Genomic DNA, 21,945 nt, shown 5'->3' with positions numbered 1-21,945 from the left:
CTATACTATACTGTAATCCCTAATTGACGCCCCGATCGACGCTTCATACATAACGTTCTGGCTGCGTTAAAATCAAGAGCAACGAAGATAAACCTCTCGCAGTGCTGATAAAACAAGAATCGTCTCTTTCTCTCGATCGTCGTCGAACAGTTAAGCTCGCGAGGCCGGCTAGGAGCGCCCCCGTTGGTTAATCGGCGAAGGAATAAAGGAAGGAAGCAACTCGTGGAACGACCACAAAAGGGAGAGGCAGGTGACACTCGAGGCCTAAATTAATTGCGAGTTCGGCCGCGCGTCACAATAAACACAGAGGAATAGAGGAGCCGGGTTACGGGAAAGGAGATCGCGGCGGGAACAAACAGATATTTACATATTTACGGGGGCGGAGGAGGAGGAGGAGGAGGAGGGGGCCGCGGAAAGGCAAGGAGGAGAGGAAGGAGCCGGGCCCGCGCGTAGAGAACAGTTTCAATTTGCATGATGGCGGTGTGGCTCGGCCAGGATCGCTGTAATCTCTCTGTTCCCGTCCTCGTCTCCTCTGTGTTTCGTTTCCCTCCGCCGACGTCACGAGAGAAGAGCAAATTTTATCGCAGCCATTCCGTGATTCGCAGTCAGACGGAAAGACGGCCGGGGTCCCGAAGTCCTGGAAGGCTTTGCCAAAGGGGCGAAAGCTTAACCTTTCATATCCATGTTTGCACTGGGCGAAGCAGCGGCCAGGAGGTACGGTGGTAGTCCCGGAGTCCGCAAGGACGGAAGTAAGTATACATTCGGCCTTTACCGCTGTATCAACCTACAGACCTCCCGACCTCTCTCTGCCTACCAACCTTTTCAAGGCGTAATTAAATGGCGGCGTGCCGCCGCCGCCACCACCGCCGTAGCCACCGACGTCGACGACGATCTCTTCGCTTTCCATTGCTCTGCTTCCGCTCTGCTTCCGCTCTGCTCCGCGTTGCTCCGCGCTGCTCCGCTCCGCGCCGCGCCGCGACCTTTTCGCGAGCGAGCTCGCCCTCTGTCTGCGTGTAAACGTGCACGGAAACCAGCCACGGCTGGGAAAAGTGCGTTTAATTCCATTTGAATCCCGTTCCGCCGAGTGTCGGCCGTGTGGTTCCGCGTTTCTCACTGGAGAATCGCCGGACATGTTAAGACCTCCTCTCTATCTTCTTCCAGGAACACCGGCGAACGACGTGTCAAACCTCCGCGTTCAAACGAGCCCCTGATTAAACTGCCAATCCGGGCCCGTTTGACCTGGCTCCTCCGCGGTTCCCTCGAACACCGACGATATACAGTAACGTCTCTATAATTGACACTCAGATTGTCCACAAAAATGGACAATTTGGGAAGCGGAGATACGATTATTCGATCCTTGCGGTTCATATTTATTGTTACGAATTGTCAACAACTATAATAGCGTATGCTGTACACAGTAATCTTGTAGCGTATGTATAACATTTACAAAAAATCGGTCTACACTGGCACCCCAATCTATCAGGAAATCCATCCTACTAGTCTCAGTAATTGGTCCAAAATTTTGCTATCGACCTAGGGGGACCAGTTACTGAGACTAGTGGGATGGATTTCCGGACAGATCCAAAAATCTCGAAAATGAATTCCACTAGTCTCAGTAACTGGTCCTCCTAAGTCGATAGCAAAATTTTGGACCAGTTACTGAGACTAGTGGAATTCATTATCGGGATTTTTGGGATCTGTCCATTTTTGTGGTCAATCTGGGCGTCAATTATTACTATATATATTATTATTATATATATATTATTACTATATATATATATTGGGCGTCATTATTACTATAGTCGTTTAATCTTCGTTTTTTGCAACTGATGCGGATCATTCTTGTTTGGCACGAAGATCCATGGTCTGCAACTTGCTGTGCCGAACAGTTTGCTAGAGTTATCAAGCCTGTTAGTCACCTCGAACGAAGGTAGTTTAGGACAAGGTAGTTTAATCTTCCTCGTATCCTTCGCAATCGACGAGAAAAATCGGTCGACGTATCGAGATCGCCGCGCACAGAACGAGGCTCCTGCCAAATGTCTCGAACGGGCGACTCGTTAAAGAACGAACCCCGATTAGAATTAGCCCGACTAGGCCTCGCCGACTCTCGCATGCAAATCGAGGAGGATCGCGCGGGGGTGGTTCGAGGACTCGTGCTCGTTCCCTGTCTCTCCCGGGTGGGGTGAGACAGATTGTTATACCTAAACAAATCGGATGGGGGATTGTTTGCAGTGGCATCGTTTTACGCATGAGGCCGCGGCCGTTCTTTATTCCTTTCTCGATTCTCGAGAGCCGATGCCACTTGAACGAGCCGGTAGAGTGCAGCCGGATGCCGAAGCTGGAACTGGAGCCAGAGCCCCGGCGGAGCGGGACGCGAAACGCCTAGGAATAAAAGTGGAGGAAGGAGATAGAAGAGACAGAAGAGAGGGGCGGACGGGGGTGTAGGGAGAGAGAGAGAGAGTCGCGAGAGAGTCGGCATTCTCTCGGTAGGTCGTCGGTCACCCCCGCAGGTTAGCTTTGATCTATGCCGGCCTACCAGAACTACCCCGCGAAAAAAAGCCCCCGTGCACGCCCCACTGTTATTTTATCCACTTGGAGGATCCTTCAGAGAGTCGAAGGTACTCTCCAACGTGCATGCCTGCCGTCCTCGTAGTCGGTAGTTGCTGGAGGAATGACGCCTGTGCGATTGTTTTTTCGTATTCGGCCCCGTGAACAGCGTAAGGGCGTCCACCCCGCCTCCTCTTTCTCTCTCTCTATCTCTCTCTCTCTCTCTTTCTCTTGCCGAGGATCCTCGTGTTCTTTTTCTCGGTTGCTGTTTATTCTCCAGAGAATTCTTCTTGAATCTGATCCAAATGAAGACAGCACAGTCATCTTCGGAGTAAATAATGCTGGAGAAAGTTGTAGCTGTTTGACGCGTCCTCTAAAAGCTTAGCACGCAGGACTAAGGAACTACCAGAGATTCTTGCGGTCATCGATGATTGATCAGTGAGTTCTCTTTTACTTGGAAGTGCTTCTTCGGATGTCACCTGATTTAACCCGATTCGACGGTGCCAAGACTTCTATTAATGCTGGAAAGGAGCAAGACCTTTATCACCTGGAAGTGCTTCTTCGGAGAAAATGACCTCGGACAATGACGTTTCCTAATTTCGATGGTGTCAAGAGCACTATGGGAGCTAGGATGAAGCAAGTTAAAGAGGACTCGCATAATGCAGTTTACGGAGGAGGCTCTAGGATCCCGAAATTGGAAGTCGCAGGGGCGAGATCTTTTTGTTCTTCTAATTGAAATAGAGTCCCTTTGTGATCCACCCCCGGAGGAATCCGGGAGGCGCGTATAGCCGTCGTCGCGCCTAAAACCGGCTTAAAAGACGACAATTAGACGACGCGGCTCGCAGAGTCGGTGTAACCTCGTCCGCCGGATTCTCCATATTCATGGGAGATCAGCGCGCGTTTAGTCGGGGGGAACGGGGGAGACGCCGGTAAGTTGATCAAAGGCTCGACTGCGATGTCGAGGCCCTCACAGCCCCTGCGAACCTTTCGCTCTTTATTACTCAAACAACTCCCGGGCACCCGAAGCTCAACTGTACTTTTCAAATAATGATCCCGTCATATTGTATACCTTTGCATTTTTGCATTAACAACCGCGCTCCTTTCTTTAATGTTTCAGGGACCGCCGCGGACGGGAAACACGGGGGACACGGCATCGCTTTTTCCCGCGGAGGGTCTTTCTATACCGAGAACCGTCATGCATCCGGATGATCGGAAGCCTGCCATCCTTCGCGCTTTCCCGGGCCAGCGACGTGCGAAATTATTCGTTTCGCCGGTCGAAACAGATTTCATGCGACACCGTGTCCGCGGTTCTTCTTCTTTCACTTCGCGTTGCCGATGTTTTAATTCGTGTCTCTGCAGTCTCTTCTAGCAATTTTCTGGTAACGTTGCACCGAAAAGAACATTTATTTCGTAAGAATTCGTCAGACTAATCTAACTAAATCAATATCTTCTGATAGGAAGATATTTTATATTTGTATATTCGTTTGCACCCTCTTCTTTATATTTTCTAGCAAGGTCAGAGGTTATACCCAATAAAAATTCGTGAGATCAACGAACCGAATATTTTTTCGCAGACCTGCCGCAGCCATCGTGTTGGCAGCATTTCAATTGTTACATTGCCATCACATTTATATCACTTTGTACGTCTGTATTTTAATTGTCTAGCAATGTACAGTGAGAAAAAAAAATATTTTTCTCGTACAAAAAAATTCGTAACTAAAAATATTTTTACAGATTTCAGAGTTCTGTTTTGAATGCGAACGAATGGCACGGAGGAGCATCGTCCCCGTGACGTCTTGAGGATCGATTTCCCAGGCAGTGGAGGAGTTTTTCTTTCGCGATCGAGCGTGCTCGTGCGACGTCACAATGGGGGAACAAGGGATCGCGGCTGATTAGCTGTTATCGCGATAATAGGTGACGTGACGTGTGTATGCGCGAAGGTCTCTCGTCCTGGTGGTAGGTTGAAGTCCATTGTCTTTCGATTGGCCGTCCTTCTGGAGCGATTCACGCGCGGCAGACGTCTATCCGCGCTCGAAATCGAACGTTCCCTCTTTCTCTCTCTTCCTCTCTCGCTCTCTCTCTCTTTCTCTCTCTTCCTCTGTCTCTCTCTCTCTCTTTCTCTCTCACTCTCTCTCTCTCTCTCGCCCTCTCTTTCTCTGTTCGTCCGCGTCGAAGCAAAAAGTATCGGCATTATTCCATCGAGCACATTTAACTCGTAGCCAATTGAACAATTTCCTTCTATTTTTGTCTTGCCTGTGGACGCCGCGACGGGTAACGGAAACCCGGTCGTCGAGGCAACCCGGAGAGCTTCAAAAGGATTCGATTATCTCTCTTCCACGACAATTTATCTAATTGCTTGTCGTTCTCTATGCGGCTCGCAGTTACTTTCTGTTGCATCTTTCATCTCTCTTATATTCGCGAAGGGTGTTACCAAGTGGAGAATCTCTTATCCGGCGGGTTGAAGTGTCAGATCGGGAAAACAATAAACCGCCGGGTATTACTTTGCCGGATAATCAGCCAATCACGGAATCGGCGTCGTTCGTGATCCTCTTAAGGGCGGCTTTTCGAGAGCGAGCGAAGCTCGTTATCGCGTCTTAATCCAGGGAATCCTTTCAACTTTCAGCCGTGTCTACGCTTTTCCGACCTAACTAAAGGATTTCTCTGCTTCCTCCACCTCCCCCTTCCATCCCCCCACACCACCCCCTTCCTCCACCGCCGCCATCGCCACCACCTCCTCCTCCTTCTCCTATCTCCGGCCTGTTCTTCCACGGGGGCGAGGATCCGCTCGACGTCTCTGTTTCTTGCCACGGCTGCCCTCTCCACGGGTCCCACCTCTTTGTCTCTCCAGCGCGTCGCGATTTATTCCGGGGAACTCGGATGCATTAACGAGTGTCATGGAAATTACTGGAGAAAGGTAAACGGAGCCCCGCGGGAACAAACGTTCCCCGATCGGGGAACGGAAAGTTCTTTCCTCGCCGTGATTCTCCCCTAACCCCGGCGCGATGCCTCGATGTCCTCAGGTGTTCACGCTTCGTGCCAACATCTCCAAGCGAAATAAAATTCCCTCGGCGTTTGTCACAGGCTACACGCGCGATCTCGTCGTCCTGACGCCTCTGTATCCGCTTCGTGTTCGAGGCTACAAGCATAATCGCATTTGTAGCTTCACTGCTCTTCGGTGGCCTCGCTTCGTATTAGCATCTGTAAGCAGAATAGAATTTTCTTGGAATTATTATTATTATTATTTTCTTATAATCTGCAACGGAATTTTATTTCGGCAATTAAAATGGTTTAGCAATATCTAAGTGGACCTTGCAATGGTACCCGGAGGCTCTCGCGAGGCCATCGATATTTTCTGTACACCGATCTCCGCCATTCTGCTGAAAACGAACAGCAGATAATATCCTTAAATATCATAGAAATATAACCCTTAAATCTAATTCTAATTAATTATTAAAGCGCGTCTCAATTAAAATATCTGCGTAAATTTTGACCTGTAGAACCAGGACACCGCTGCATATATATATACCAAACCCATTAATACTACCCTGGGGTCTATCATGACCCGAACAATTCCAAAGCAATTGCGAATACGAAGCTTCGAATTTATGGATCTTGTCGTCTTAATTTATATCCTACGTAAAATTATTCTAGTCGATTTTAAACGACGTTGTCAGAGCGATCCGACGCTTTCTAGTCCGAGAAAAACGGGGTCTCAGGGTTAATCACGTTTATTAACTGCTGCACAGACTCACCTGAAATTTTCCTCCAGACAGACGGAGGTCTTCCGGCTCTCGAATCGCCGTTCCCGGCTCGGCGAAGGAACGCAGGATTGTTCATTTTGATAAGCGGAATTTCTTCGGGTGTTTTCGTCGTCCGCGTCCGAAGACCATCGTTCAGCCGGCAGAGGTTAAAATGGAGGCTGCGATGCGAACAAACCCGAGGCGTGGAAGAGGGTTCCGCAGTAGCAGAGGCAACACACGTACAACGTACAGAGACACGAGTGGCCGGTTCAGGGGTTGGGTGTGAAGATGGAACGCCAAGGGATAGGAACGAATGGAGAATGGATATGTGGGGATGAAACACGGGGTTGGCTAGATAGATGGGCTGCTGGATGGTTGGCTGCTTAGCCAGTGGGTTCCTCATTACCGGGAACGCTCTATTCACACCTCCTCTCGAGGTCTACGGATGTCTTCGAGCGACGTTCGAACACGGTTCCAACGGCATCGAGTCAACCGCGGCCGTTCAACGATGCATGATTAATAATTGGCTCTGTTCCATTCTGCGCCGCTAATTCGAGATTAGATATCGGTGACACGGGAAAGACCAGTCGCGCTTCGCTTTTCCCGGAACGTGTTTTCCCGCGAGATTTTTTTCCTGGTTACAAATCATCGAGCATCGCCGGCTCTGTGAATCCCCGCGAAACTCTCTGGTATAATGTTCGCGGGGTATGACTGTGTTAGAATCGCGAGCGAGCACGTGCTTCGCACGGGTTATTCGAACGAGGCAAACGAGTTACAAGGAAAGTCCGTGCACGCGATTGCGACAGACGTTTGCAGAAACGCGCGTCGTCGGATTTTTATTGAACGGAGGTTGAGCGACGATGTGAACACTAACCTCTTGACCTACCATTTCCTCCTCGGTTGTGACGATCTACATTAGCTGCGATTGTTTTTTAGAAGAGGCAGAACATTTCTGTCTGCTTACAGTTATTCGAATGGTCGGATTTTTGATGGCAAGAGGGCGGGATTTTATTCTAACTTAAAGGAACGGAACAACGTTAAATCTATAATACTGTAAAATGAAAATTAAATTAATCTTGTACTGGATAACTATACTAGCGTGCATAACAAGGGATTAACTGGTAAAAAGATCGAATAAAACTGTTCGAATGAGTCTTGCGGCTCGTTTTTTACACTCGTAGACAATCGGTGACTATAAAACCGAGTCGCGAGGCTCGAATGGTCGTATCTCCTGTTCCCAAAGTATCCATTTTTGTGCACATTCTCCCTCGATTAGGAAGAATTTACTGCATTTCCTCGCGTGCATACTACCGAATCAGTTCGCGCGACGACATTGATTCGACGGATTTCACGAAATCGCCGGCGAATTCAGGGTTCGATTTTCGGGCCGGAATCGTAGCTATTGCTGCCAGGAAAGTTCCGGTCTCGCGTAACTCCTTCGAACGTACCATTTCACACAATGCCTCTCTCGTCGGGTCTGACGAGCCGGCGAACAGAGGAGAGAACCGAATTCTCTCTCGCCCGCCGCTTCATCCGGCTCCTCGAAGATGGCACGACATTCCGGCCGGAGAAAATTGAGACCCCGAGACAGGACAAATGTCAAGTGCAAATAATAGTTTGGGAAACGGAGTTAACGCGACGCCCCGGCGAACTTCTTCGGCCTTGGTCTCTCGATGTTTCACCATTTTACGGCGCGCGCCGCGCCGTCTAATTTCCAATTGAATTTCGAGTGGTATGCAAATGGTATTCCCTCCGAGGCCCCCGCGCCACCGCCGGCACAGTCGGCGATAGAATTAGGAGGGTACGGGCCCGATCCCGATCCCGTGGTCATCTGAACGAAAAGAAGGGTCCGAGGCAACCAGATGAGCGTGAAACGCCTGCGCCGGAGGGCAAACATTGACATATGTCCGCGTTAAACGTAACCGCGAGCCTCGAATCGAAACTCCGGCAAACAACGCATCCCCCTCGAACTGCAAATCACCTTAGCTTTTTCCGTAATCGCCTGCTGGCGAAATCTCCGCCGGCCGGAGACTCGCGATCGTCGATCGATCCAGCGGATCGCTGCGGAAATGGCCGATTTCAATCGATTTAATCACTTTCGTAGAAATAGTTAATAGAAAACTGTTTATTTATTCGCTTAGGAAAGTGTTGCGCTTCTTTCGAAATAAAGACTCTCCATGGTGTCAGTTTCTCGTTTCTAGTTTCTAAATTACTGATCACTGGACTGCGGATTTTTATGCGAAATGAAAAGTGTTCGTGTTAATTACAAGACGCATGAGCTACGTGGACAGTAATTTATTTGCTTAATTGTTTTAACGAGTCGATAGCAATGGAAAGGTATTTTCAAATTTTACAAATGTTTTCACAGTTTCACATTTCATCTTCTACTTTTTGTCATGAATGCGTAAAATCTGCAGTCTGCAGTAAGTTCTCCTCACAATTTTCCTTCAGCTTGTAAGCAAAGTGGACAATTTGGGAAGAGAAGATACGATTATTCGAACCTTGTGCCTCTTCCCAAATTGTCCATTTTTGCCTACAAGTTCAAAGAAAATCAGGGAGAATTGAACATCGTGTCAGACTCGTTGCGAACATTTGAACGAACCTCTAAGTACAAATTTTATCCTTCTGTTATCAATATTTTAACATTAAAGTAAAACAATAGATAGAACAATAGCTAACAATAGACACGGATCATCGACGCGGCAGTGAAAGAAATCGTGCTGCAAGGAATTAATCATTTTTTACGTTTGCCTCACCTGTAGTATTTATAAGTATTTATAAATGTATCATATATTATAAACAATAGCGTTATCTCATTCCCAAGTACTTCTGGTCTGATAAAACCGAACGAAGCAAGTTTGGTCAGCTTTCGAGGCCGAATGCTACACCGCGCGTCGTAAATTTCTCGTGGACGGAACGTGATTTTTATTGGTCACGATGCCGCGAATTCAAGGTCTGGTTCTTCAAGGTCCGGTTAGATTTGTTTCGTGAGCCTCCGATAACTAGCGCCGTAACGTTATCGTGTTTTACGATCGATTTAGATATCCGAGGAAGAAGTAATTATGCGATCTGTTTTATCTTTAGGTCCAAGGTTTCGCCGATACTATTCATACAAAATCGTCGAGCGTTTCTTAAGATCGGAATAAAGAGATGAAGTTATTTTTAAATTGGAGCCGTTGTTTCGCGAAGTGGCAGGAAACACGATGACAAAGAGATAGCGCATCCGATAGCACTTGTCATTTTTACAAAACAACAAGCGTTAAGTCTCGTCTTAGATAGGTTTAGCGTCAAAATTCGCCGGACATTTTTCGAGATAGAGCACGTCCAACGAATCTTTTTCAGATCAAAGTCTATTCGCCATTGTTCCTCCGTATCATTCCTTCGCCACGCAACGCAAAGGTTTTAGCTTCGATTCGAGAATGATTTCGCCGCTCTTGATTCCAAAGCCCGCTATATTTCGTCGCGGAAGGACACCCGAGGGCGGTATCATCGATTCTTAGGGAAGGAAATCCGCGGGAGCCTCGTCGAGGAGTCCTGGCAAACGGTATTTGTGTCGCGTTCACAAAAGTGTCCGGAAAAACGTAAACGGGGTCAGGAGGATCGCCTTTATGCCCTAATACCGCAAATGCCACTGTGCCGGGCACCGTCATGGAAATGGGGTCGTCGACGTAAGTGTATTTGCTTTTAATACCCGGCCGAAGCCAAAGTATTACAAGCATTAGGGCGATAAGCCTGCCCTTTGAGCACCCGGGGACTAAAATCTGCTTGTTGTTGTTGTTGTTGTTGTTGTTGTTGTCATTGTCGTCGTTCGCTTTGGTCGCTTCGATGTCGCGGCGAAACGGAAATGGAGCCTGCAAAGGGTTGCAACCGCGGAAAGCAAAACCGAGCGCGTTTGAAACGCGCCGGTGAAATCGATGAAGCGGCTAGTCCGAGATCAGGATCACCCTTTCTAGGATTCTCGAGGCTCTCTTTGACCGACTCCTGAAAAAAAATCTTCGAAATGACCGGGCCCGGATTACCCGGAGAACCCTAGCGAAGAACCACTCTCTCTCTCTCTCTCCCCCGCCGCGCCGTAATCCTCCATTAATTGACCCGAGTAAAAAAAGCAATGTAATCGCCGAAAGCATTTTAATACTCGGGCACAGATCGTGCGGGCTCTTCAACGTAATCTCCTGTAATAGCACTCGCAGCCCCGATCCCCTGAAAAATTCCTCGCACCTGCTTAGCTCCCCCGATCGATTCTGCAAAATTACAGCAAGTTCATAATGGGATCGCGCTGTTGGGGGAGGATTCATTCGACTCGAACGATCTTCGGACTTCCGCGCGATGCCTGGGGCCAACCAATTGCCGAATTTCAACTTTGATATTTCATTTCTCTAAGCCTTTCTAGTCCTTCCTTCTTCTCTCTGCACAGTTGCATCGTGTAATTCGGATCAAATCTCGACCGATTTATACGGTAAATCAATTGCAACAAAACTTATAATTTAACACTCTAATTACAATTCTATTTTCTGTTCTTCTTATTCACAACTAGCAATCTCGTGGCGGACGAAGAAATATCGGCGATGAAATTCCGCTACCTGAAAAGATCGTCGCGAAGGGACGGAAGAATGATAAGCGACGACGCGTGGGAACGCTCACCTGTGCCCGATAATATTATCTTATCGGATTAATTGGTAGGATCGCATGGCGGGACGGTGCAGCAGGGCCGTGTGATCGTCACCTTTCTGCTCCGCCGGGAAACGGGAGCCCGACGCGATGCGACGCGACGCGACGTCCGCAACTGGCTGTTTGGAAAGGCTGTCGGCCCTTGTCATCGTCATCGAGGATCCGCCGCGGGGATTCTCTCCCTTGTAGCGCACTGTCTGCCAGCCTCTCCTGCCATCAGAGATTTCATAGCTCTCCTCTCCTCTCCTCTCCTCTCCACGGCAACGTTCCAGCCGGGTACACGTGTATCGTGCTTCTGCACACGTATCCAGGAACCGCACCGAATCATCGGCCTATAACCTTTATCCCCGGTGGCGGATACTCGCTAAGCCGGGCTTAAGCATTTATAGACCGTTCTTACGGGCCATTGGCGGGCCGGCGTCGACTCGGGCCCGCTACGGGGAACCCCGCAGAACCCTCGCGTATTAAACAGTGTGTGTGCGCGCTCGCCCCCGTTCGCGGAAGCTGCCGCGTCGCCGAGCAAATCGCGGCGAAAAATTCAGAGCCAATGTCTTTTGTCGCCGAAGGAGCCCGCCGAACCCGCCCCTTTGATACACTGCTCCGTTCGCGCAATTTTTTAGTACCTATTAGCTAGCTCCTAGGCTCGCTCATTCTTTTTGCAGCCGTTTCGACCATTTCTGGGCCGGATTTCAAGTTTTTCTCCGAGGTTTCGTCAAGGTTATCATGCGCTCGAGAACGAGCACGTAAATATTTTAGACGTGGATGTATCTTCTTCGCATTTTCCTGGAGCCTGGTCCTGTTGAAACGAGGAGGACTTTGCTTTCGAACACGTGCGAGCGTGAAATCCGTACTGCAATGATTTGAACAATGCGATCTGGAACATCGAGCATCGCGATGCAATTTAACGCGAGTCTGCTGAAAGTCGATTGCAGCGCGAGTCCTAAAATTCCTTTTGACTCCTGCATACACATATTTCTTGTGTCAATAAGAACTTACATATTTCTCGCATATTTCTGAACCCTCTTTTTAGACAACGAAGGCATTTGCTTCGAATACGCGTAACCGCGAGCTCCGTGCAAATGCAATAATTTCAACAGCGCGATCGAACAACGCATCCGAATGCAGTCCGATGCGAGTCCGCCGAGGGAACGAACGCGAACGTCGGTGTAAAGTGAACGCGAGTGGACGGTGTCCGGCTCGCCGGGAGCATTTTCACGTAATTTGGAGGGCAGAGATTCGACCGGCCGCGTCGGTGAGCGGGGATGCGATGTTTTAGTTGGTTATAGCTGACAGAAGGTTTCTAATTTGGTCAACAGGGGGTGAACACTCCGGCTCGCGGTGTTCATTAGGGTGCGCAGGATCGTGAGTCGAGAGGGGTCGGTGGAGGGCCGGCGGATTTTTGCAGAATTTATTTTCGAAAATCCCGTTGTTGTGGAGGAGTCTGTGACAAAGACTAATTGCCGCGGTGGCGGCGGCAGCGGTGGCGGCGGCGGAACGTATGGAACGATGGGTAGGTAGGTACCTGTCACCCGCCGGGAGATCGCGTTCTATTTATTTTCATAGGGGACGTTTTTTTTCGAATTCCAAGCGCTCGTGTCACTCAACCGCAGTTTTCTGCACTCTTTAGCAGCGGACAATCGGTCCTGTCACGGCAATACCACCGCGGCGGAATTAATCGAGATTGAAAAAGTTTGATCTCGCTTTGACGTACCAACGGGGCACGTTCTTCCGGCGACGTAATATTGAATTTTAATGGGCAAGAAGTGGGTCATCTTCCTCGATCAAAAGCGACGCCCGGCGACGATTTCAAAACAACCGGAACTGTTGAGATTTTTCTCGCGGAATCGGGAAACCCTTTTCTCATCGGGGAAAACGTTCTCCGGGAAGTATTCCGGGAAATATCCCGGAATAATAATAATAATTCGGCGGAACGATAAATAAAAAGGGACCGGCGAAAGGTAGTTGCGCGAGGATAGGCAACAATAGGCGGGAGGATCTTTTTATGGTTCACGTCGGATTGGCCATTTGAGCCCCCGCGACGGCACAAAGACACACACGGAGATACAAAATCTTTAGCGGAGGCTCGAGAGGCCGTGCACTTGCGCAGTTTCCGAGCATTATAATGCCCCGGCATTGTGTGCTGCTACTTTATGGGCTAGATACATATGGATGGGCACACGGGGTAACATACTCGAACACGCATCCCGGCCGAAGGGTGAGGATGGTCTGGAATACCATTTGGTACACGCGGGACCACTTTTTTTTGTGCCAGCAGCTTGCCACTTTGCTTCGAAATCGGGGCCAACTCATTGTTCGTCCGGTCTGTACATCCCCAATGGACGTTTCACAAAACCGAAACTACATCGCTCGGTATCGGAGTCCCACCCCTTTATCAAACTGGAAACGAATTTAAGACTGTAATCTCACTTTCGCAATTTCTCACCCTGGAATCTCTCGTTCGGGCAAGTTAGAGACAGACTACAATTTTCGTGTCGACCGTCGAGAGGGTTCGATCGTCTTTTTACAGCATCGAGAATTTTTATCCTCCCTCGGACAAACGGTTCTCTAAATCTAGCAAGCGTTTGTCGCATCAATTTTTATTTCATAACATCCAGGCTCGTTGCACTGATTTTTTACCCCGTAAAAAATATTCACCACCTCCTCAAACAAGAAACAGTGAGTGACAAGTATTTGTTGCAAAGGGGATGAAGAACACGGAGTTCAATGTATGTCAGAATAATGTTCTACCATCTAGGCTCGTTCTACCGTTTTTCACCACCCCCAAACAAGAAATCCCAACAACCGGCAAGCGTTTGTTTCAAGGGGGATGAAACGAGATTTCCTAAAATAAAAATTCACTATACCACACCCTCAAGAATTCTTCCTGTATCTCGAACAAAATATCCAACGTCCAGAAATTCGTTTGACAGAGGATGGAAAGGGGATAGAAAACGAAAACCAAGTTGCTTAATCGCGGAAGATGGTAACGAAATGTTACAGAATATACTATCGAAATGGCCGCGAATAAAGTCGGTCCGTTTCGCCGGTAAAAATAGCTGTTAAAAGTACGAAACACCCCGATGTCCGTATTCAGAGTCGTTCCCCCGGTTCGCAGATTAGCCGAGTCGAATAAGGAGATCGCGAGCGGCTCCGCGAGACAAGGGTTGAAAACGGTGATCCATGGAAGACGGTAGCAGGGGGTTGCCGGAGCGGCGTGGCCCCTCGCCGACTCGACGCGACGCGACGCGACGCTACGCGACGCACGGTCACAGTAAACAGGGGTGTGGCGAGCGATCCCTCTAGAATTGGCGAGATTTCAGTGTCTGCTCGAAATCCAGCCCGTGTCCCGTTCCTCCTCCCGGTCTACGAGCTACCCGCTCTCTTCCTCCTCCTGTTTTGCCGGCGCGGCTTGCCGCGCCACCCCTTCAACCCCACGAAATCCCCGTCGGGCGTGTCATGCACGTTGTATTGTTGTATTGTCGGGTGCAATCTCGCTAAGCGTTTCACGGGGACACAGAAATCCCTCGCGCGCGTTAACCTGTCCACCCACGTCACGCACATCCCCCCCGCGAGAGACAGAGATAAAGGCAGAGAAAGAGAGGCGGCGGAGGGCGGAGGGCTGCGAGCCGCGACACGGCCGACTGCTTGATTTCAAGAATATGGTCCACCCTCCGCAGAAAGCACTTTTTGTTCTTTTGCCGTGCAGCCGCAATCGGCACCGCGACGTCGCTTTCGTTCTTTTCTCTCCCAGCCTCCGCCCCGTCGCGCCGCGCGGCCCGATCCTCGCGGCTGATGCTCCTCCGTCCCTCTCGAACCGCCCCCCGCGCCGTTTTGTTCTCCGCTCTCTGTTCCACCCTGGCCTCCTCCTCCTCCTCTTCCTCCTCCTCCTCTTCGTCTCTGGTTTTATTTCGCCGGGACACGCGAGCTCTTTTAAAATGCCGCTATTTTTCTTTCTCCTTTTCCCCGGCATTGTTTCGGACTCGCTGGAAATCAGGTGACGCATCGAGAGGGCGCGGATCAACCGGTACATCCCAACCCCCGCCTGTCGACGGGAACGCAATTTCTTTAAGTGTTCCGAAACGCGGCGAGAAACCTCATCGGATTATCCGAGAACGCCGGGGCCGAACCATCGGCGGGTTAAACTCTTACTTGTCAATCGCAGGACGCATTAAATACCGATCGACGGTCTTTCCTCGTTTCAAGCCCCCCTCCAACACACTCGCCATCCAGCGCCGATATTCCGTCTCCTCCCCGGACCCCGGACCCCGGTTTTTCGTCCCCGTCAGGGCTGTTATTAAATTAAATTCGACCCTAAAATTGCCGGCTCTTCCCCGTGACAAAGAGACCGGCGCCGCTCTCCACCATTTTTCGTATCATTGATTTATCTCCCCCGCAAATAAGCACCTGTTATTTCGATTGGACAACAGCCATCGAACAACCGCGCGCGCTCCCACTTTTCTCCACCGCGGCGCGGCGTCCTGCTCGCGCCCGGTTAATTGGAAATAACCACCGTCCGCTGGCCGTGATTTTTCAACCTCGAGGGCCCATCCGGAGAAAAAAATCATAAACCCGGCGCCCGGCGCCATTGCAAATGAGCGAGTTCAAAATGTCGACCGGCCGCAAACGCGGAAAAATCCACAACGGAGAAGCGTTGATCTTTGACCTCGCGATAATCCCCTCGCGAACTTTTTAACCCCTCGGCGCGAGTGCGGCAAACACTCCCTAATCGACGCTCAGATCGCGCGCAACAATAATTTAACTTTATTTTCGTGTTTCATTCGCTCCGTTCTATTTTATCGTCTCCCCTATTCGAGACACGAGAATACGGTCCACTCGCAATCCGCAAGAAATAAAGTTCATTGTCGCCGCAAGTGCACAACCGTTAAAGGATTACGTCGGTAACATACTTACTCGCCGCAATCGGGTCGACTAACGCGAACCAGCCACTCCGAAAGAAAGAACGCGATCCCCTGGATCCGAGAATGGAACGTCTTCGTTCCGGAGATCCTTGCCGTAAGTAGAATAGAGAGAAAAAAATCGTTCACACGAGACGTCCGGGCTGGTCCGAGGGTAATCTGGGGGCAGCGCGGTGGTTCGCCGAGGATCCTGAATGAGCTGGGAGCAACGTCGAAGGCAGCCGGAACGCAAACGAGCCGCACTAAACAGATAATCGTTAATCTATTAGATTATTATGGGAATTAGTGAAATGAACCGTGGCCCAATTTATTGGTCATAATCTCGGCTACGCCCCCCATTGTCGTCGCCGGCCGGTTGCTGTTGCGATTGCCGTCGTCGGTCGGGGTCCTCTTTAATCCTTGGCCGCTGCGAAGTCTCGCTTCAAACATCCTACGAAGGATGTCGGCTCCTTTTACCGTCAAGTCCGTTCAGGGCGTTGCCGATCGTTTTCTCGGCTTCGGGAGCCACGGTCCGTCCGCCCCCGCGTGTGTATACACCGACGAGAAGCCCGGGGCCATTGATATACCCAGGGGCCATCGAGGTTATACCTGGCCGCTTTAATTGACGCTGAAACCCGGAGGATTCCGCGCCGACAATGCCAAGATTTACTCCTTTACTCGTCGCTAAACCGCTTCCTTGATTTCAAAGGGGTCGCGCGGGGCTTCTTTCATTAAAATACTGTGCGGTTCCGCGTGGATATCCACGCCGTTGCACTTTGCATAACGATCCTCCGCTCGAGATTAGGCGGTCCATTCTGTCGCAGAGCCGCAGATGCAGCCTCTTAACCAGCCAGAATTTTTATCGAGACGTTGGGAGACGTTCTCGGCGGGGAGAACTTGCGCTTTTCCGCTACGGAGGGATGGGGTGGTTCGAGAACGCTTCGGGTCTTGCCAGAAAAATATCTCGATGGTCGCGCAGACTTTTTCCTTCGATGTTCTAGAACGTATTGTTGATTGCAAATAACGTGTCGTTTAATAATAATAGTCGTTCATTGAATATTTATTTCTGCAGCACTATTTTACCTTATTTTACCCTTAGCCTAAATCGAACGATATTCGAAGATATTTCTTAGGACAGTATGAAAGCTAAAAAGTCTTCGAGCAATATTTTTTAGAGGCCATCAGAGCCGAGTATATAAACAGTGAGAACAATTTATTCCCTCGTAATTAATTTAACCAACTATTCACGCTTCTCTCCCTTAAATTCGAAGATTATTTCTCAGGAAAGTATGAAAGCTCAAAAGTCTTCGAACAATATTTTTTAGAGGTCATCAGAGCTGAATATATAAACAATGAGAACAAATTATTCCCTCGTAATTAATAAACCAGCTATTCGCCCCTCCTCTCCCTTCAAAAGCAAATAGCTCACGCGCAACGGAAACTGAACATGAATTATCCCCAATGGCACGACAAATACAGGACACCGCAGTGTCCCCCGGGATCCGCAGGAGTTGTGCAACCCGCAGAATCCTCCGGAAGTGACGAGAGGACCGGCGAGCAGGTACAACGCGACCGTGTAGCAAAAAAAAAAGAAAAAGCGAGCCGAAGAAAGCCGCAGAGATCATTACCGGCGTTCGAATTTAAGGTAGAGGAAGAAGAAGAATAAATCCGAGAGAGTCAAACAGAAACACATTCATCGGGCAGTTCCGCCGGTGAATCGCCGGCAGCCGCACGGTCCATTGAAGATTTTCAGGATGTTCGCTCGGGCTGCACAGGCTGCAGGTACGAAGCCGGACCGGCAACAATGGCAACTGTTGCCCGTAACATCTCAATGGGGGCCCTTATTATCGCCACTGTCGAAACAAGTTTCAGAAACACATTCGTTCGTCATTCATTCGCCGCCTCCGCCGCTCCGGGCACCGGTCGCGGCGCGGCGCAACGGAAAAAAGGAACGACGAGAGGGATGAAACGACCGTGGCCCGGCTTGTAAATACGTAATTTCCATGCCGGCGCAATAATTGAATCGTGGCGGCACGCGGCGGCCGCCGGACGCGCGCCGCCGCAAAAAGAAACGGAAATAACACGATAATGGGCCGGGCCCTTGGCGGTGCCAATTTTTCGGGCTCCCGTTTTTCGATCGCCCGGAACATTAGCCTCGCCCCTGCGATTTTTCCTTCCCCGTGCACTCCGACGAACACGACATTGTTCTCCTGCGATCCGCTATCCGTCCGACGTTTCTTTATTCTGCGGTAAAACTCACGATACGATAAATTCTCTGCTAATTCGTGCTCGAATTGCGCGCAAAAATGAACAATTTGGAGGAAAAGGAGATACGATTATTCGAGCCTTTCGGCTTCGTTGGCAATCGGTAATTACGAAAACGTGCCGCGGAGCTCGAACAATCGTGTCTCCCTCTTCCCAAATTGTCCATTTTTGTTCGCAAGCTGAGCGACGATTGCGGAGAATTTACCGTACATCCGTCTCTTCCTCATTCTTCCCAAGGAAAATGTTCTTCGCATTTTACAAGATCCTCGCGCGCAAAGGGTTGATCCAACGCATCGACAGACACCTTTTTCGGAATGTTCTTCGCATCTGAAGATCTCGTCGATCTGGTGATCGACGAAGCCGCGAGTCCTCCGAAGAAAGTCACACCGCGGCCGATCTAATTAGACATCGCGACGATGTGGGTCAAGTAGAATGGTTAACCGGTGAGAACAGCGTAATCGCGGGCGAAGTCGCGCACGGCTAGTCACGCACGCACCCCTAGAAGGGTTGCTGCGGCCACTGGGAAGAGGGTCGCGCCGGCAGGAGGTCGCCGGGGGTGCCGGAGACATTTTCGAATCTGTTTAATCTTAGTCCGCGGTGCGTAAGTGAAAGCTATCTCCGTGAATGCAAAATCAAACAAAGCGACAAACAATCGGGCCGTCTCCTTCGCTCTGAACGCGGTTCCTCTGTCTGTCCCGGTCCCTCCCTCCCTTTTCCCTAGCCATCGAGAGCAGCCAAAGTCGCTACGAGCTGGCGCGAGATTGCGCCCCTTGCGCCGCCGCTTTGATGTGTGCACTCGACACCGTCCTGTCACACTCCAAGTGTTTATGAGGCGAATCTTCCTCTCCTTCCTCTCTCTCCGGCCGCCCTCTCTGCTCTCTTTCTAAGCCCCGTCCCCCCCGTCCGCCCGTCTCCCCGACACCCTTCTCCCACCCCCGTGTCTCTTTCCTCGCCATTTTCCCCGGTCTCGCTTTCGCTGCGCTCTTCTGATCGCCCGGTGAATGCGAGAGCCGCCGTCGGTCCCTCTCTCTTTTCGTCCACTTTCGTTGGATAATTAACCAGCTACCCCTTTGCGAGCTCCGCCGCGGACCAACCGACGACGACGCCGCTGCTGCGCTGGTAAGGTCATCGAACCGGAAATAGCCTAGCGCGCCGACATCGCCGCTGGAGAAGAGAACGCCGCGTCGCGCCGCCAAGGCGAGAGGAATCAAGTGCCGAGCTTGTAATTAATCGACTCCCTTCGCCAACAATCCTGCCGCGCGGATTATTTCCCGCCGGTTTTTCGGGATTCGACGAAATCTCGCGCGAGACTGCTCGCGGCGTTCAATTTTGAATCGCTTTCGCCGGGGCGAATGGAAAATTGCTGCTCGGCAACCAAATGATTGATGAATAAAATTCCCTTACAAATAATATTTCGAATAGACTCTTCGAATAAAACGTTACTCGTTGCTCGAAAAAACTGCCTAACTCTTATGAGGGCTGGGAGGAGGGGAGCATATAGACGATTGAGTGGTCGAGAAAAGAAAGCTTCGTAACGGGGTAACAAAATTTCCGGCAGCCGCGAAATTCGTGGAGTTCTCGAGCCTGCTAAAAAACCGCGGCTCGTCCCACTAATTACGGCAGCGGACGAGGAGTAATCAAAGGCCGCGGAGGCGGCACTAATCCGCGGCGGGATCGCGTCGCTAATCCGAGACGCGACACTAAGTGTATGCGGCGTGGCGCATGGAAGACGAAACCGGTGGCTCGTTGGAGCGATTCTCGGTCGGTCCATCGATCCCCTTTGATTTAGAGGAGTCCGGGGCCGGAGGTAGACGTGTAATGATGGAGATGGCTGTTCGCGTAGACGCGGAATCCGGGCCGAGGAAGATGGAGTAGAAAGAGGGCGGAGGTGAGGGCAGGTAGAACGAATCGATGGCACTCGGTGAGCAAGAATCGGGAGCGGAGGTGTCGGAGGGGCGGGAAATGGAGCCCTTCACATTTGCTGCCGTGGCTCCGAAGAGGGCCGCGTCATTATAATGCCGAACGTCGCGTTCCCTATCCCCTCTCACCTCCTCTCACTCTCTTTCTCTGTCCTCTCTCCTATCGCGGTTCTCCGCTCGTTAGTCGGTTCGCACGCAAGAATTCGCACTCGACCACTTTCTTCGGTGTTTCCGCTATCAATCTTTGAGGCTCCTGCGCGATGGCGGGTCTCTCGCGACACTTCTAGCTGGCTGCGCCGCGCCAAGCCGCGCCGAGCCGCGCCGAGCCGCGTCGCGCCGCCTCGCGATCCAATTTGCCCTCGCCGCGTTATGACACAATAAACTTTGATTATCATGATATACCCCCGGGGCTCGTTTCTGGCTCCCGGCGAGCAGGAGCACGTCATTATAATGTGCTCGGTTCCTCGTTAGCTCGACAGACGAGCCTTTTACCCGACGATCTCCCCGCGATTACTGCGGACGGAATTTTTCCATTAGCTCGAATACCGAGCGGCGGCGGCGGCTGCAACGGCGGCGGATACCGCGGCCTGTGCCGGCTTCGGTGGAACAGAGGATTCATCCGCGTACGCCGGATATGAAAATAAAGAACGAAACGAAATCAGTCCTCCGTGCTCGGCGAGCCGGCGCGACGTCTCCGAGGGAACTCTTCAATACGGAATTACCGCCGCCTCTAATAAATTAACCCGGTTCACCGGGATTGTCTGATTTCCGCAAATATTTACCGAAAGTTCCGCCGGTACTCCGCGCTGAATTTTCGCGGACATGCGAAACGTAAACGCGGAAGTGCTTCGACCGGGCGGAAGGGGTGCGGAGCCGCTTGGATACAGATTGAATCGCTGCGATAAATTCTGCCGCGCGCTGTCGCTCCAATGGGGCGGACCTCTCCGACAAAAATTTAACCGTGCGCGTGTGCTTTATAATTTTATTCGACGACTATTTTCTACGTCTTCCTTAAAGTGCCCCCTCCCCCCGCCCTTCCGGATACATTCGCTCTTCTATGATTTACTTAAACGAAACATGTGAATATTTAAACTAGGTTGACAAAAATCGTGAAACCTTCTTCGACGTTTAAATTGCTATAAATATTACGATAATTGTATATGGATTGCGCAATGCTCGAGACCTAATTAAACAGTGAAAATACGCCTCTTAATTAAATACGTCTCTTATATATAGAGCATTGATTCTATTCTGTTACTTCATGCTCTCTAATGAGTTCTCAGCATAGTAAATTTCGCTTCGAATATCCGAATTTTGCTTTTAGAGTAACGCCCCCATTGTTTCAACCCTCCACATATAATTTCGAATCTTCGAAGATCGGTAAATGTTCGCGAAAATAGTCTCCTAATGCGCGACCCTCAAAAATTAAATTTCAAGCACGATGAACGGATTTTTCAAGCCATTGTTGTTGCGATCGGCACGGATAGCCTATAGCAAAGTCTAATTCTAGAAGAGCCGATGTCAGAAACCAAAGTGGATCATAGCCTCCGCGACCAGCAGTGGGCGTATCTCCGATACCGCGGAGGAGGACGCGAGGGTTAATTAACCGCTCGCCGGGTGGTTGTTTAATGAAGAGGTTACCGCGTCCCGCTTAGCGTATCGGTGAAATGGACACACGCGACCCCGGATCGCTTTGTTGCCTCTGGAGGAAGGGGGGAGAAGGCCGTTCCGCTTGATAACAAAAGGAAACGGCGAGGACGGGCGAATATAGATAGGATAGGCGCGTTGAACCGTCGCGTCGAACAGCGTCGCGTATCGTCGTATATTCGAATTTAACCTTTCGTCTCCCCCCCGTTTCTTTCGCGGAGCGCTAAGCATTCCGTTTAGCCTGTCACACCAACGATTCAGGAT

The sequence above is a fragment of the Megalopta genalis genome, chromosome 4 (assembly GCF_051020955.1).
Source record: "Megalopta genalis isolate 19385.01 chromosome 4, iyMegGena1_principal, whole genome shotgun sequence".
In the NCBI taxonomy this organism is placed as follows: Eukaryota; Metazoa; Arthropoda; class Insecta; order Hymenoptera; family Halictidae; genus Megalopta; species Megalopta genalis.
The sequence above is the reverse complement of the archived record's forward strand: the minus strand, read 5'-3'. Positions refer to the sequence as shown.